A 13,054-nucleotide genomic window follows, 5' to 3' on the forward strand; every position below is an offset into this window, starting at 1 on the left:
CCGCGCCCCTCCCCGCCGCCCGCGCCCCTCCCCGCCGCCCGCGCCCCCGCATAGCCCCCCCTGAGCGCGGACCCCCGCGCCGACACCCCTCCCCAGCGGCGCACGCACACGGCACCCGTTAAGAAATAGCTAACCGATCGCGGTATGAACAATAATATCGAGATTACCGACCATCTGTTTACAGACGCGGGTTAATGTCATTTTCAATCTGAGGATTTAGCCGCTAATGATGTACAAATTACTGTTTTAAATTCATTTAAAATGGTCCCTCCGTGTGAAGTTAAGCGGCCGCGTTCATGCACGTGGTGGCTCACTTCTGTCACGTGTCCTCCAGCCGCAGGGCGAGCCCCGGCCCGGGTCACCCGCGTGAGGACCGCCCAGCGCCGCCGCGTCTTCGCGTGTGAGCCGCAGGCCCCCAGTGACCCGTGCCCCCGTGGCTTTGACGCTCGCTTCCCTCCCCCCTCTCGTTTTGCCGCGCGCCCGTGGTCCTCGTGCAACTCTGTGCGCGTGGGCTCCGTGGACGTCTGTCCGGGAGACAGAGACCCCGGTGCGGATGTGCGGGCGGGCACGTCTCCGACTTTAAGAAAACTCCGCGCTTTGGCCGGAGAGACGCAAACGGCGACCAGCTGCGCCCCAGAAACCGCCCGTCCGCGCACTCTGTTCACCGTGAGGGTGGCTTCCACCGCCGGGCCGTGAGCGTCGGCATCTGGCAACAGGGGTGAGTTCCTGAAACTCCCGACCTGGGTGCCCGTTGACGGTTCAGAGCTGCCTGCCGTGCCCCGGGCGCACGCACCGCGGTCCACGGAGGGCTCCCCGTGTCACCCCTCTTTCGGGGAGGAGGTAGGCGCAGGGGTACGCGTCTCGCCCCGGGTCACACACCAGGCGGCTGGGCCGGGGGAGGCGGCGGCGGTCAGAGGCCTGGCCCTTTGCCAGCGTGGGCAGCGAGTGGACTTGTGTCCTCCAAAGACGTGTGTCCGCGTCCTGCCCCGGGACCCAGGACTTGGCCTCATTGGTACAAAAAGGCTTTGCAGATGCTCTCAGGTCAGCGTGGGGTCGCAGCAGTGACTGGTGACTTAGGACAAGACATAGAGACACGGAGAGGCCACGTGAACATGGAGGCAGACACCGGGGACGAGGCCACAAGCCCAGGGACCCCGGAGCCCCCGGAAATTCGGGAGGAGCCTCCGTGGAGCCTCCAGAGCGAGCGCGGCCCAGCAGACACCTCGATTTCAGACTCCGGCTGCAGACCAGGGGACAGTATGTTTCTTTGGTTATGAGTCCCCAGGCTTCCGTCATTTATTTACAGCCCAGGACACTCGGGTGTCTTCACCCAAGTCCCCGCTGGAGCCTGCGGCCTTGTGGGGAGCATGCACTTCTCAGGGAGCCTCGAGGCACGTGCCCTGGAACACGGGGGACGGGGTGTCCCGGGAGCTGCTGGGGGCACCCCCTAACCAACTCTGGTGGGCGCGGCTTGCCGGCCTCCGGGGTGAGCTGCAGACCAGAGCCTCCCCGTGGCCTCCACTGGCCTCGGTCTCCGCACTCCCTGACCCCTGTCCCACCCGCTGTCTGCACCCATGGATCGTGTCTGACAGTCAGGCCCCCTTGACCCTCTGGAATCCAGAGGTCCAGGGTCCCCCAGCCCTGGAGCTTCTGTGAGAGCCCCACAGGGTGGGTGAGGACGGTCCTCGATGACCCGGGAAGGCTTCTGCCGCTCGCTTCTCTCTGGGTCTCGGCCTTCACCCGTCTGCAAGGTCCCGGGTCCTCCCAGAGACCAGGGCCCAGGCTGGCGTGTCCAGGACTGCGGGTGCAAAGTGGGTGACCCGACACAACAGAACCCATCTCCGTGGGGAACAGACGTCTGAAATCAAGGCTTTGTGGGGCTGTGCTCCCGCCAGGGGCTCCGGGGAGGGTCCTCCCTGCCTCCTGCAGCTCCCGGGGCTGCGTGCTCGCCAGGCCTCACGTGTGTGCCCAGTCTCCCTCTGCCACTCTCTTAGGACCACACCTGCCATCAGAACAGGGCCCATCCGGGTGATCCAGATGAAGGCTGTCTCCCCAAATCCTTAACTTGACTGCATCGCTTACCATCTAATGACCACATGTAAGGTCACAGTCACAGGCTCCAGCCCTGGGGCAGGGACACACTTTCTGGGGACCACCACCCGGTCGTGGGAGCTGGGGCTGCCTCATGCACCATCCCCAGGCCTGGGCTGCGCTCTGTCTGTGCACTGTCTGCGGGATTCTGGGGACCCCGGACATCCGTGCCCCCAGGGGGCCTGCAGACGTGAGGGCAGAGCGGTGTCACAGTGCTCCCCACCGCGTCCAGCCCCTCCTCCCCAGATGCCCTCCCTGCTCCTGTCTTGTCTGATCCCACACACCCCGGAAAGGGCCAGCCTAGCCTGTCCTTCTTTCCTGGACTCTTTGGAACTCCGCTCCCGGTGACCTGACCCAGCGATCTTGCCTCTCCCCTGTGGCATCCCGCCCCACCCCCGCCGGGGGTAGGAAGGGTCTCTGTGCCCTTCGCAGCCGGCCCCGCACAGGGACGGGCACTCCTGACGGTGGCCCTGCTGACCCGCGGGCGGTGGCCCGAGAGGCTTCAGGCCCTAGCCCCACGCGGTGATGTCTGAGAAACAGCCACGCTGGGGCCACACCAAGCCTGTTTCCCTTGCCAGCAGCCGCGGCCGACACTAAAGAGAGCACACGGAGCGCAGGGCTGTCCGCGGGGGACTGGCCTGGGCCTCCGAGAGGTGGGCGCTGTCCCCGTCCCGGTCCCCGTGTTCTCTGAAGGGAACCAAGGCGCAGAGAGGCCGTGGCCTTTTCAAGGCCAGGTAAGTGGACGGAGGCGCAACGGGATGGGGCCAGGCAGCCTGACGCCCCTGCCGGCCCCTCAGAAGCCGCCGGAGAACGTTCCACCATGAGGGGCGACCCCGATCTGTGCTCACCAGAAACGTGGCTTGCGCTGCCCCGAGAGCTCAGAAGCGCCTTCGCACTTGGCCCCTCACCGGGTCGCCCCAGCCCAGGCTTCCACCCTGCAACCCGCCTCCTGCCGGCTTGGACTCCTCCCTGGGTCCGGGACGTTCCCACCTAGACGTGTCCCTCCCTGGCCTCGGCGCCCCAGCCTCCTCCCCGCCCCCCCCCCTCCGGCTTCAGTGGGCTCCCTCACCCGGGATGTGGCTGCGTCCACTCGGCCCTGAGCTTCCCGCTTTCCCTGTGTCCCTCCCACAATGACCCCGGGGCCTCAGCGTGGCAACCACCGTCCCCCCTCACACGAGGCTGCCTGACCCGGGGCCGGGGCTGGGGGCGCGTCAGTGACCCCGCCAGCGAACCTTCCAGTCCCCCGTGCAGCCTCCAAGAGCGCCCCCAGGTCTGGCCCGCGGCCGCCTCACCCTCACCCGCCCACACAAGCAGCCTGAGCACCGTGGACCCGCCCGCGTAAACCGCACAACTCGCCACCAAGGCTCCGGACAGGGGAGCGCACGTGGGCTTCGCTGGGCAGGTCCGGATGCCCCCAGGCCATGCCCCCGCCACGCCCCCGCCACACCCTGGCCACGCACCAGGCCACGCCCCAAGCCACGCCCCCTGGAGGCTCGGGGAGAAGCTCATTCCCTGACTCTCCCCCACTCGGTAGCTGCGTGTCCCGGCCTCTCCCCCAACGGAGGCAGCGTCTCGCTCCGTTTCCCTCTCTTGAGGACCCTCGAGGTCACCGCCCAGATAACCAGGAGGGCCCCCACCACCCCCTCCAGGTCCCTGACTCTGTCACACCCACAAAGTGCCTTTGTCCCTGGAAGGTGGCTTTCTCCGGTCCCGGGGACTCAGGACGGGCTGGGGGCACTGCTCAGCCCACCCCCAGGTGCGCTTGCCCCAGGAACCACCATGCCTGCAGCTCCCAGCACACACGGCCCAGGTCTGCCCGTCTCCCGCCTTTGCTCTGTGCCCGGGCGTCCCCTGTCACCTCCCTACCCCCCACTCAGCGAAGTTTACTGAGCTCACACCCCGGGCGGGTGCAACATGAGCCATCATGAGCCAGCCCTGCTCTCAGCAGGACGGAGGACGTGACAGCGTGTGGGGGCAGCTCTGAGGTCACGGGGACCCACGTGGGGCTGGTGGGGACCCTCGCAGCACAGAGGGTGCAGATCTCAGCAGGACGGAGGACGGGACGGCGTGTGGGGCTCTGTGGGAACCTGGCTGAGGACGGGACCCAGGGAGCCGTCTGCCTGCTGGCCGTGACCTCTGCACTGAGGGGTCATTCTTGTTTTCTGAGGGGCCACCGCTGGGCAAAACAGGCACAAGGTCCCTAAAGAGAACCTCAGGAAGGCAGGTGCCAGCTGCCCAGGAACGGGGACACGGGGGCTGAGAACGTGGCTGCTGTCACCACACACACCTGGCCTGAGCCTCGGCCGGACCCTGTACCGCGAGACCCCAAGCCGAGCCTCTCAGGCGCTGCTGGGGACGCCTGCCTGCCCGTCGGGTCCCGGGGACAGGGGAGGGGTGACACGGGGATGGCAGCCGGCAGTCGTGATGATGGTGACGATGATCGTTGCCCTCCGATGAGCGATATCATCGCGTGTCCCTGAGAGAGCACAACAAGGTCTGAATAAAAGGAGCGACTTCCTGTAAAAGAAGCTTAAGGAGCCCGTCTGGCACCTGGTTTGCAGACCCTTGGCTTGAATGGTCCCTGGTGGTGGGGACGCGGGTGCCGCCCCAACTCTTGCCCCCCTCACGCCACCTGCTTTCGCCTCCTTTCCTGACCACGTTCAGCGCGTCCCGCATCCCTGAGGTTCTGGAATTTCACGGGACCTGCTTCCGGAGCCGCTCTTGGGTGACCACCTCCTGCCTCCGAATGTCCGACTGGACAGCCCGAGGCCTGCGACCCCCATGCCTTCTTGATTGTTTGATGACCCCCCCCCCCCCCCCCCCCCCAGTTTCCTCTTCTCACTGTCCTCAGTTGCCCATCTCCACGCAGACCTTTTCTTTGCTTCCTGTTCGGAGCCGAGTCTCCCCACCTCCGGCTTCTGGCGTGAGGTTTTCTCTCTTCCCTATTGTCAGAGTTTCCTTCCCGCTCTCTGCGTGTCCTTTGTCTCTGCGTCTCTGTGCGCAGGAAGACCGTCGTCCTCACATAGAGCCTGCATGCGGGGCTCTGTCTGTGGTGCCTGCTCTGCCCCCGTCCCGACCCCCCCTCCACCCCAAGACCCCTCCCCATTTAACCGCACGGCCCAGTCTTCACGGTCTCCCGCCATCCAAGGACGACGTGCTGGTCGGAGGGCCTGGCAGGTGGTCCTCGTGGGACCCTCGGCCTCACCCGCGGAAGATCTCTGCAGACTTTCCCTGGGCCCGACCCGCTCCTGGAGAAGGTGCCGGAAAGGAGAGTGTGGATCCAAATGCCTCTGTCTGGGGCCCCATCAGAACAGGGCTGTGGACTAGCCTCCCTGTGTCTGCTCCACGCCGTCCCCCCCCCATTGCTGCCCCCACCCCGTCCCCTTCCTCGCTGCCCCCACCCCGTCCCCTGCTGCTGCCCCCACCCCATCCCCCCATTGCTGCCCCCCCGCCGTCCCTCCGTCCCTGCCCCCACCCTGCCCCCCTCCTCACTGCCCCACCCCGTCTCCCCCATCACTGCCCCCATCCCTCCCCTCCTCACTGACCCCATGTCACCCCCCACCCCTTCCCCCCTACCCCCCCCGCTGCCCCCACACTGTTCTCCCTGCCCCCAGCTGTCCCCATGCCCTCTGCTGTCCCTGGCCGCCTGGCCGCCAGGGCCCTCCCCCCACGCCCCGTCTCTAGAGACCACTGTTGGGTGCGGTGCTGAGCTGCAGCGAGGGCGCGGGCTCTGAAGTCCGCCGGAGGGTTCTCCGCCACCCGCTCGCAGTCAGCACCGCTGGCCCGACCCCCACGGGGGCCTCGTGCTTCCAAGTCCAGCCTCTGCTGTGGCTCAAGTTGGCACCCGCAGGTTCCCTCGGATCCGCTCGGCGAGCCGCCCTGTCTCGGGCTCTCTACTCGTGTGGGTTTGCGCGTTCCTGTTCTGGGACTTCATGCGAGCTCTCGCACAGACAGAAGCCCGTGTCCGATGGGGCACGAGTCGCCTCCCCGGGCCCGTGTGGTCCCCTGACCCCCAGTCTCTGCTGCCCCCTGCCTCAGTGTCACAGAGGGCCACCCGGGCCCTCAGGGACGCAGCCCAGGTGACCCCAGGGGCACCCAGGGACCATTCGACTGCAGGTGGTCAGTTCCGGCCGTGTCCGTGAGAGGGAGGGGGTCCCCCCACTTCCTGGAGGGGGAACAGGGCCGCACCATATGGAGCGGAGGGCACGGGTGCTGACCAAATGTTTACTGTGGCCTGTGCACGAGGGGGGCCGCGCCCGTGGGAAGCGGGAGCCGTGTCTCTGTGCAAACAGCGGGAAAGCCCATCTGCAAAGACACTCAGGACACAGAGGCCCCACTTAGCACCTCTGTCGGCCGCCTGCGCTCCCCGCGCCTCTGAGCACGTCCGAGCCGCGGGGGAACCTGGCAGGCCGGCCCGGAGGGGCCCGTGGGAGGGGGCCAGAGCCCCGGAGACTTCCTGGTGCCAGGGCCGCTGGGCTGCCAGGCCGGAAAGGGCCCCGCGCCCACGCCAGGACGTGGCAGGACGACCCGTGTGCTGTGCGCCCAGGGCACACGCTTGGGGGGAGCCGGTGCAGGGAGCCCGGATCCCGAGGCCAGAGAAGCGTCAGCTGTTGCTTCCGGGGTTCCAGTAGCCAACTGGCCCAGGTGCCTGGCACCTGCCTCCGTCCCTAGGAACCCTTTAGTCCCCGCTCGTGGGGTGCAGTGATGCTTTATGGGGTACAAGGAGGCAACACCCCCCAGATGGCTTCTCCTTCACTGACCGAGGCCCGGCTCCCTCCTGCATCTTCCCGAGTTCAGGCTCGTTCAGCATAGGGTGATGCAGACGGGGCCTCGGGACCTGTCGCCCCAGTGACGCGGGTGAGGACACTCCCAGATGCTGCCGTGTCCAGTGGTGACCAGAGACAAGAACTTTGCAGGGCCAGGGTGAGCCCTGGGCGCTCTGCCAGGCAGCTTTGCTGAGCCCCTTTGCACGGCTGGGGTCACGGGTCCCCCGGGGACTGCCCACCCCATTTCCACACGTGTCTCATCCTCTGGGGGACCAGAGGTTTCTGGCGGGGCAAAGGAAACCCCTGGACAGGCTCAGCACTGTGCCCCCCTTGCTGCTGGCTCAGCACCAGGACCCCCATGCTCTCGGCTGACCACCGGGTCCCCCCTGTGCTGTCCGCCCACACCTGGTACACGATGAGGTCACACACGTTGGGGGGTGAGGAGTTGGGGGACACGGGGGGCGGGGGTGAGCAGGACTCCAACGCCCAGCAAAGCACAAGATCAGCAGAGAGTGAACGTTGCCGTGAACACGTTGCCTGCTTGGCCGGCTCCTACCTGCGGGGTACACGGGCTGGACGGGGTCATCCTCGGGGGCTGAGGCAGGACCCCGGGGCCAAGTCTGGGGGCAGCTCCTCCCTGAGAGTTTCGGGGCTGGGGCACCAGGAGGGGCGGTCTCTGGCCCATCCCCGTCCGCCACACTGGCCCAAGGGCTGTGTGTCCTCCCCCCCACCGGGTGCCTCAATCCCGCGCTCACTGTTATTGACGCATTTGGGGAAGGATGGAGACTGGTCTGTGTTGCTCAGCAAGAACAGCGTTATTCTGGCACAGAGGGAAGTCCTAACTAAAAATATTACCATAAAGAAAGCGTAAGTTATTCCTCTAATGTATTCAGAACGTCCTCGCCTGGCGTGCGAATCCGTGTAGCTCTTAATAATTTCCTGCCTGTCTAGCGTCGGTACACATGTGATATTGATTTTATTTTTCTCACCAAGTGTAAGAAATATACATTCTATTCACTCTTTAAGAAATCCCGGCTCCCACAGGCTGCCGGTTTACGCCACACGTGGCACTGGGCAGGGAGCTCGACGGGGTCCGCGGAGGCACGGGCCCGTCCTGCCGTTGCTGACGGTTTCACCCCCGCGGGAGGTCCCGCGGTGCGGGCGTCCGGTGTCCAGGAGGGGGGTGGCCTCCCGGCGGGGACAGCGTGACGATTCCGGGGGCCACAGCGGACGCCCCATCTGCACTGCTGAGGTCATCACGCCTCTGAGGCCTGGCGTCGGCCGCCTCGGGGCCGCTCGCTGTGTGACACGGGACCCTCGTGCGCCGTGGCCCCAGGGTAGGTGGCCCTGTGTGCGGGGGGCTGCTGGGAGCCCAGGGACCCGGGGCTGTGACACACGGATCGCTTCCACCCCCTAGAGGCCGGCTCCCACTCGCCGGCTGCGGACGGGGCCCTGGAGACACCGAAGCTCGGGGAGCGGCCGGGGTGCCCTGCCGGCCGTGAGCCCCAAAGCTGTGGTCCGGGGAGCCCCTCGCGGCCTCGGGCTGCCGGCAAGGCCCTGACCTTGTCCGGACCTGCCCACGCAACCTCCGAACGCCGACAAACCTCTCTTGATTCAAGGGAAGATCTCTCTCTTCTAAGAGCTGGAAATAGTGCAGAGCACAGCACTGAGCACAACACAACAGGGCACACGCACACACACACGCACACGCACACGCACACACATGCACACACACGCACACACACGCACACACACACGCACATGCACACACACGCGCACACACACACACACACGCACACACACGCACACACACACACACACACACAGAGCACACCCCCCTGGCCCTGCAGGCTCCTGGTTTCCGCATCTGCCCGCCCCCACTGCAGGGAGCCCCCGGAGCCCCTCGTCACTTGTACCCAGCCCACTGCCCTCCTGGCCTGGCCCGGGGCCTCCCCACCGGGGCGTCTGGTCCCTCTGAGGGCCACGCCCACAGCAGCGTGTCGTCCCCTCCCCCTCTCCGTCCCCCTGGACCCTGGCCATGCCCCCCGCTCCTCGCCCTTCCCCCCCTGAGCTGTGGTTCCGGGACAGTGGCTGCGAGAGGTCTCCTGCTGGAAGACCAACCCCCCCCCCTCCGGCTGCATGTGGACAGAAGATGGGGACTGGGTGGGAGACCGGCCCTCGGTGGCCAAGAGGACGGGGCTTCGCATCACAGAGCAGCATCGTGGACCCACCCGGGACTTAGTGCCTCAGCTCACTCGCCAAACAGCCCGGATGACAGGACTGCCGTTAACCTGTTTCAGATGCAGACAGGAAACCATGGGGACGGGATGGTCAAGGGGATGCTGAGCCCTGGCGAGAGCTGGCCACTGTCCCGGGAGCTCGCCCTCTGGGCTCACCCGAGGGCTTAGGTCGCTCGGGCTTGTGGGAACGGAAAGAACCGACAGTTTGTCTCGGATGAGATGCCAGTGTCCTGCAGGGAGGGCAGGACAGAGGGACAGAGGCCACTGCACCCGGGGCACGGTTGGGGGAAGGGCCGGCGCCCTCAGGAAAGGCTGAAGGGTCCCCATGCATGTGCATCCTCCCCCTGCGGGGTGGCCAGCCCAGGGGGGCAGGGCGGACGAGGCCCAGGGGTGCGGGCGGCTCCTGGCCAGCCGGGTCCTCGGTCCCTGGGATCTGTGTGTCGTCCCGTCGGCCTTGTCCAGGGAAGACGTGCGCCCAGGGTGTCCACTGTCCCCGCCCCGGGCGCCGTGGGTCTGTGGCTCGCACAAGAGGAGGAGGAGTGGGGCAAGTGTCCATGGCACGGGTGGGCTGTCCTCACCGGTCCCCGTGGCACCCCAGTGGTGGGCGGGCAAGCAGACGCTAACCTTTCCTATTTCATCTCATTTCATCATGCGCACCCTCCCAGGATGCGAGTGCCACGCAGGCAGACACGTTTGCTCTCCCTGGGAAACTTCTCGCTAAATCCCTCCTGAATTCAGAGCGGGGGCAGGCGCCCCGCCGTGGTCGTGGGAGCCCGCGTTCGCGCCTTCTCCTGGGGCCGGCCGGCGTGGCCTCGCGACGGCGCGGGACGATTAGAAACCCGCAGCCGCTGCGTGTCAGACACTCATGGGACCCGTGGCTGGTGGCGCCCGCCTGGGCCTGGGGCTCCGGCCTGTCGGCGGCCCCGGGGGCCCCGAGCTGTGAGCCTCCGGTCTCCGTGGCCGTCACGGTGATGGGCTGAGGGCTCGCTCCGGGGGGGGCAACGCCAGGGGCCGTGGCCGTTCGGCCAGACGGCTCTCTTGCTTAAAAGAGGTAGAGAAGACGGGGCATGTGACCCTGGCCACACCCTCCGCGGTGTGGGGCTCGGCCAGCCCCCTTCCTCTGCGGGTGGAGGCTCCGCGACCCACAGTCCGCTCGGTCCCACCATGGATGGAGCTGCCGCTTCACAACAGTGAACAGACAAGGCTGTGGAGCCATCCGGGTGGAGTCCTTGTGACGGGACGGGCACCGTGTCCCCTCCCCGCACACCCAGTCCCTTCCGTATAGCCCCTGGGAGAATCCACACTTCCTTTTGTTGTATTTTTAATGTATATTTATCTTTGAGAGAGAAAGAGAGAGAGAGAGAGAGCACGTGAGCATGAGCAGGGGAGGGGCAGAGAGAGAGGGAGACACAGAATCGGAAGCAGGATCCAGGCTCCGAGCTGTCAACACAGCCCGACACGGGGCCGGAACCCACGAACCGCATGATCGTGACCTGAGCTGAAGCCGGATGCTTAACCAACTGAGCCCCCCAGGCGCCCCTTGTAAAATTTTTTTAATTTATTTATCTTGAGAGAAAGAGAGAGCGAGAGAGAACCAGTGAATGTCAGCGGGGAGGGGCAGAGAGGATTGCATGCAGACTCCCGGCACCGTGAGCAAGGAGCCTGACTCAGGGCTTGAACCCACGAAACACGAGATCATGACCTGAGTGAAAGTCGAACGCTTACCTGACGGAGTCCCCCGGGTGCCCCGCCCCGCTTCTTGCCATCAAAGCACGGTGGTACCAGCGGGTCAGAGACCCCCTCCCGCCCCCCGCCAGACACACGCACCTGATGTCCTTTATTCTGAAGGAAAGGCTCCAAAGGCGGATTCTGGGTCACAGGGAACACGCCTCCTGAATATTAAGCCGTTTCCCGATTGCTTCCCACCGGCGTCGCTATAGGTCCCGTCTCGGCCGCCACCGTCGGGACGTCCTGTTGTCCTGCATCCTCCCTGACGGGTTTGGATGTCGCCCTTCGAACAGGGGCAAGAGGGACGCAGCCAGGAGCAGAATTCTTCGGAATCGTTATAAAACAAGCAAGAGTCTGCGCGGCCCGCGGGGTTCCTCTCCTCCCAACTGCCTGTTTCCCGCTCACGCTGTTCAGTCCCGTCCCGCTGTTGGGAGGAGGCCCGTCCGTCTGCCAGAACGCCTCGTCGGTGTGGACGCTCACTCTCCATGGCCAGGCGTGTGACAAACAGATCGACCTGGGCCCCAGCTTGTCCTCTGGGCCCCTGGACAGACGTGCCGGGCGTCCACCCTCGTGAAGCTCTGAGCCGTGAAACGCGTCTAGATTCCAGAACCCGGCTTCCTCCAAACTCACACGAATGCTCCTCCGAATTTTCCTCTAAACTTCCTGTGGTTTACATTTAGATGTTGAGCTACCCCGAATTTATTATAACCCTGAGGGGAGAATGCTGTTTTCATCCCGGATGGTTGGCCTCTCGGCTTCGTGCCAACACAATAAACCCTTCCCTCTCTGTGGAATAAAGATCCCACGGTGGGCGGGATTCCGGGCAGGAGGGGTTCTGCGTGGACTCTCTGTTGCTCACGTCTGTGCACCGACCCCGGGGCCAGAGCCCCGCGTCCCGATTGTGGCTGCTCGATGCCGAGCTGTGATACGTGGGCGGGTGCCGTTTCCCTCACAGAGTCTCCGGATGTTCTGGGACGAGCGGGGGTGCCTCCGTGGGAATTGTGTCCTACCGATGCAGGTGTCAGAGAGCCCCCTTGATTCTACCTGGGACGGTTTTCTATTCGTACATTGGTGAAATAAACAATAAACCCGCAAAGCTAAATGCGACAACCCCCTGGGGAGCGAATCACATCTTTGTTGAGTTTTCCTAGTGGAGCCAAAGTGCCCTGTGTTTACTCAGGTCTCCCCTGGTCTCACCAGGACAATTGATATTCATCACCTCGTGGGGCCTGCACCTTTCTCGTTCAAGTACTACGAGATCTGAGTCGCCGATGACATCTTTGCCTGGCGGAATATTGTCCATTTCCTTGCGGAACAGCAAGCAGCTGGCACGAAAAGAAAAAAAAAAAAGCTACCAACTGACTAATTGTGATCGATTTACTTTGTATCCAACTGCCCCCCAAATCACATTCTGCTGGAATCAGGGGCTTACTCTGTGCGATCTCCAAGGGGAGGCGGGTCTGTCCGTGGGCTTCTGCGCGTGGTTTTGGCAGACGCCGACTCTTCCCAGAGCCTCTGGCCCGGAATCCCCGAACTGCGCACGACGTAAACGAAGGCTCCCAGCGCCTCTGTGTGTGCACGCCCGTGATCATGCGTGAGATGCATCCACACTCACACACACCGCGGAAAAGTGCCACTGACGGCAGGCAGGTCCCCCCGTGCCCAAATCCCCCTATCTTCACAGCCCGGGGAAAGTGACAGGGGGCCTGCTGGCCAGAGCGGACCCGGGTCCTGCAGCGGAGGCATCTGGGAGCACGTTCAGAAACCCCGGAGTCGACTCCTCGTAACGGCAAGGCCTCCCAGCAGGCAGCTGGGGGTGACTGAGTGGGCAGCTTAAAGGACAGGATGTGCTCACAGGTGCTCAGGCTCATTTTGTTCTGGACCGTTGCACCCCCGGTCGTCCTGCCCGCCCACCTGCTGGACCAACTACGCCTAAAATAACTGTCAGGAGGGATGCAGGGCGTCCGGTCCCCTGACGTCGATGGCCGAAATGAGAACTTCCTTTGGAAGCAACTGGAGATGTACGAATGCCAGGGAGGTGCGTTCCTTTAGGTTCAGAAACCCCGGAGAGGCCACCATCCCATCGGGCGCTGCGCGGGCGCCTGCCCTCCAGGGCTCCTCGGCCATCTGGCCCTGCTCGGCCACACCTGCCCCTCCTCCTCCAGCCTCTGCCGCGTCCTGGGCGCCGCTCCCCCTCCCGCCCCCTCCGCCCCGCACCTGCTCCGTCCT

Source organism: Panthera uncia, chromosome B4 (assembly GCF_023721935.1).
Source record: "Panthera uncia isolate 11264 chromosome B4, Puncia_PCG_1.0, whole genome shotgun sequence".
In the NCBI taxonomy this organism is placed as follows: Eukaryota; Metazoa; Chordata; class Mammalia; order Carnivora; family Felidae; genus Panthera; species Panthera uncia.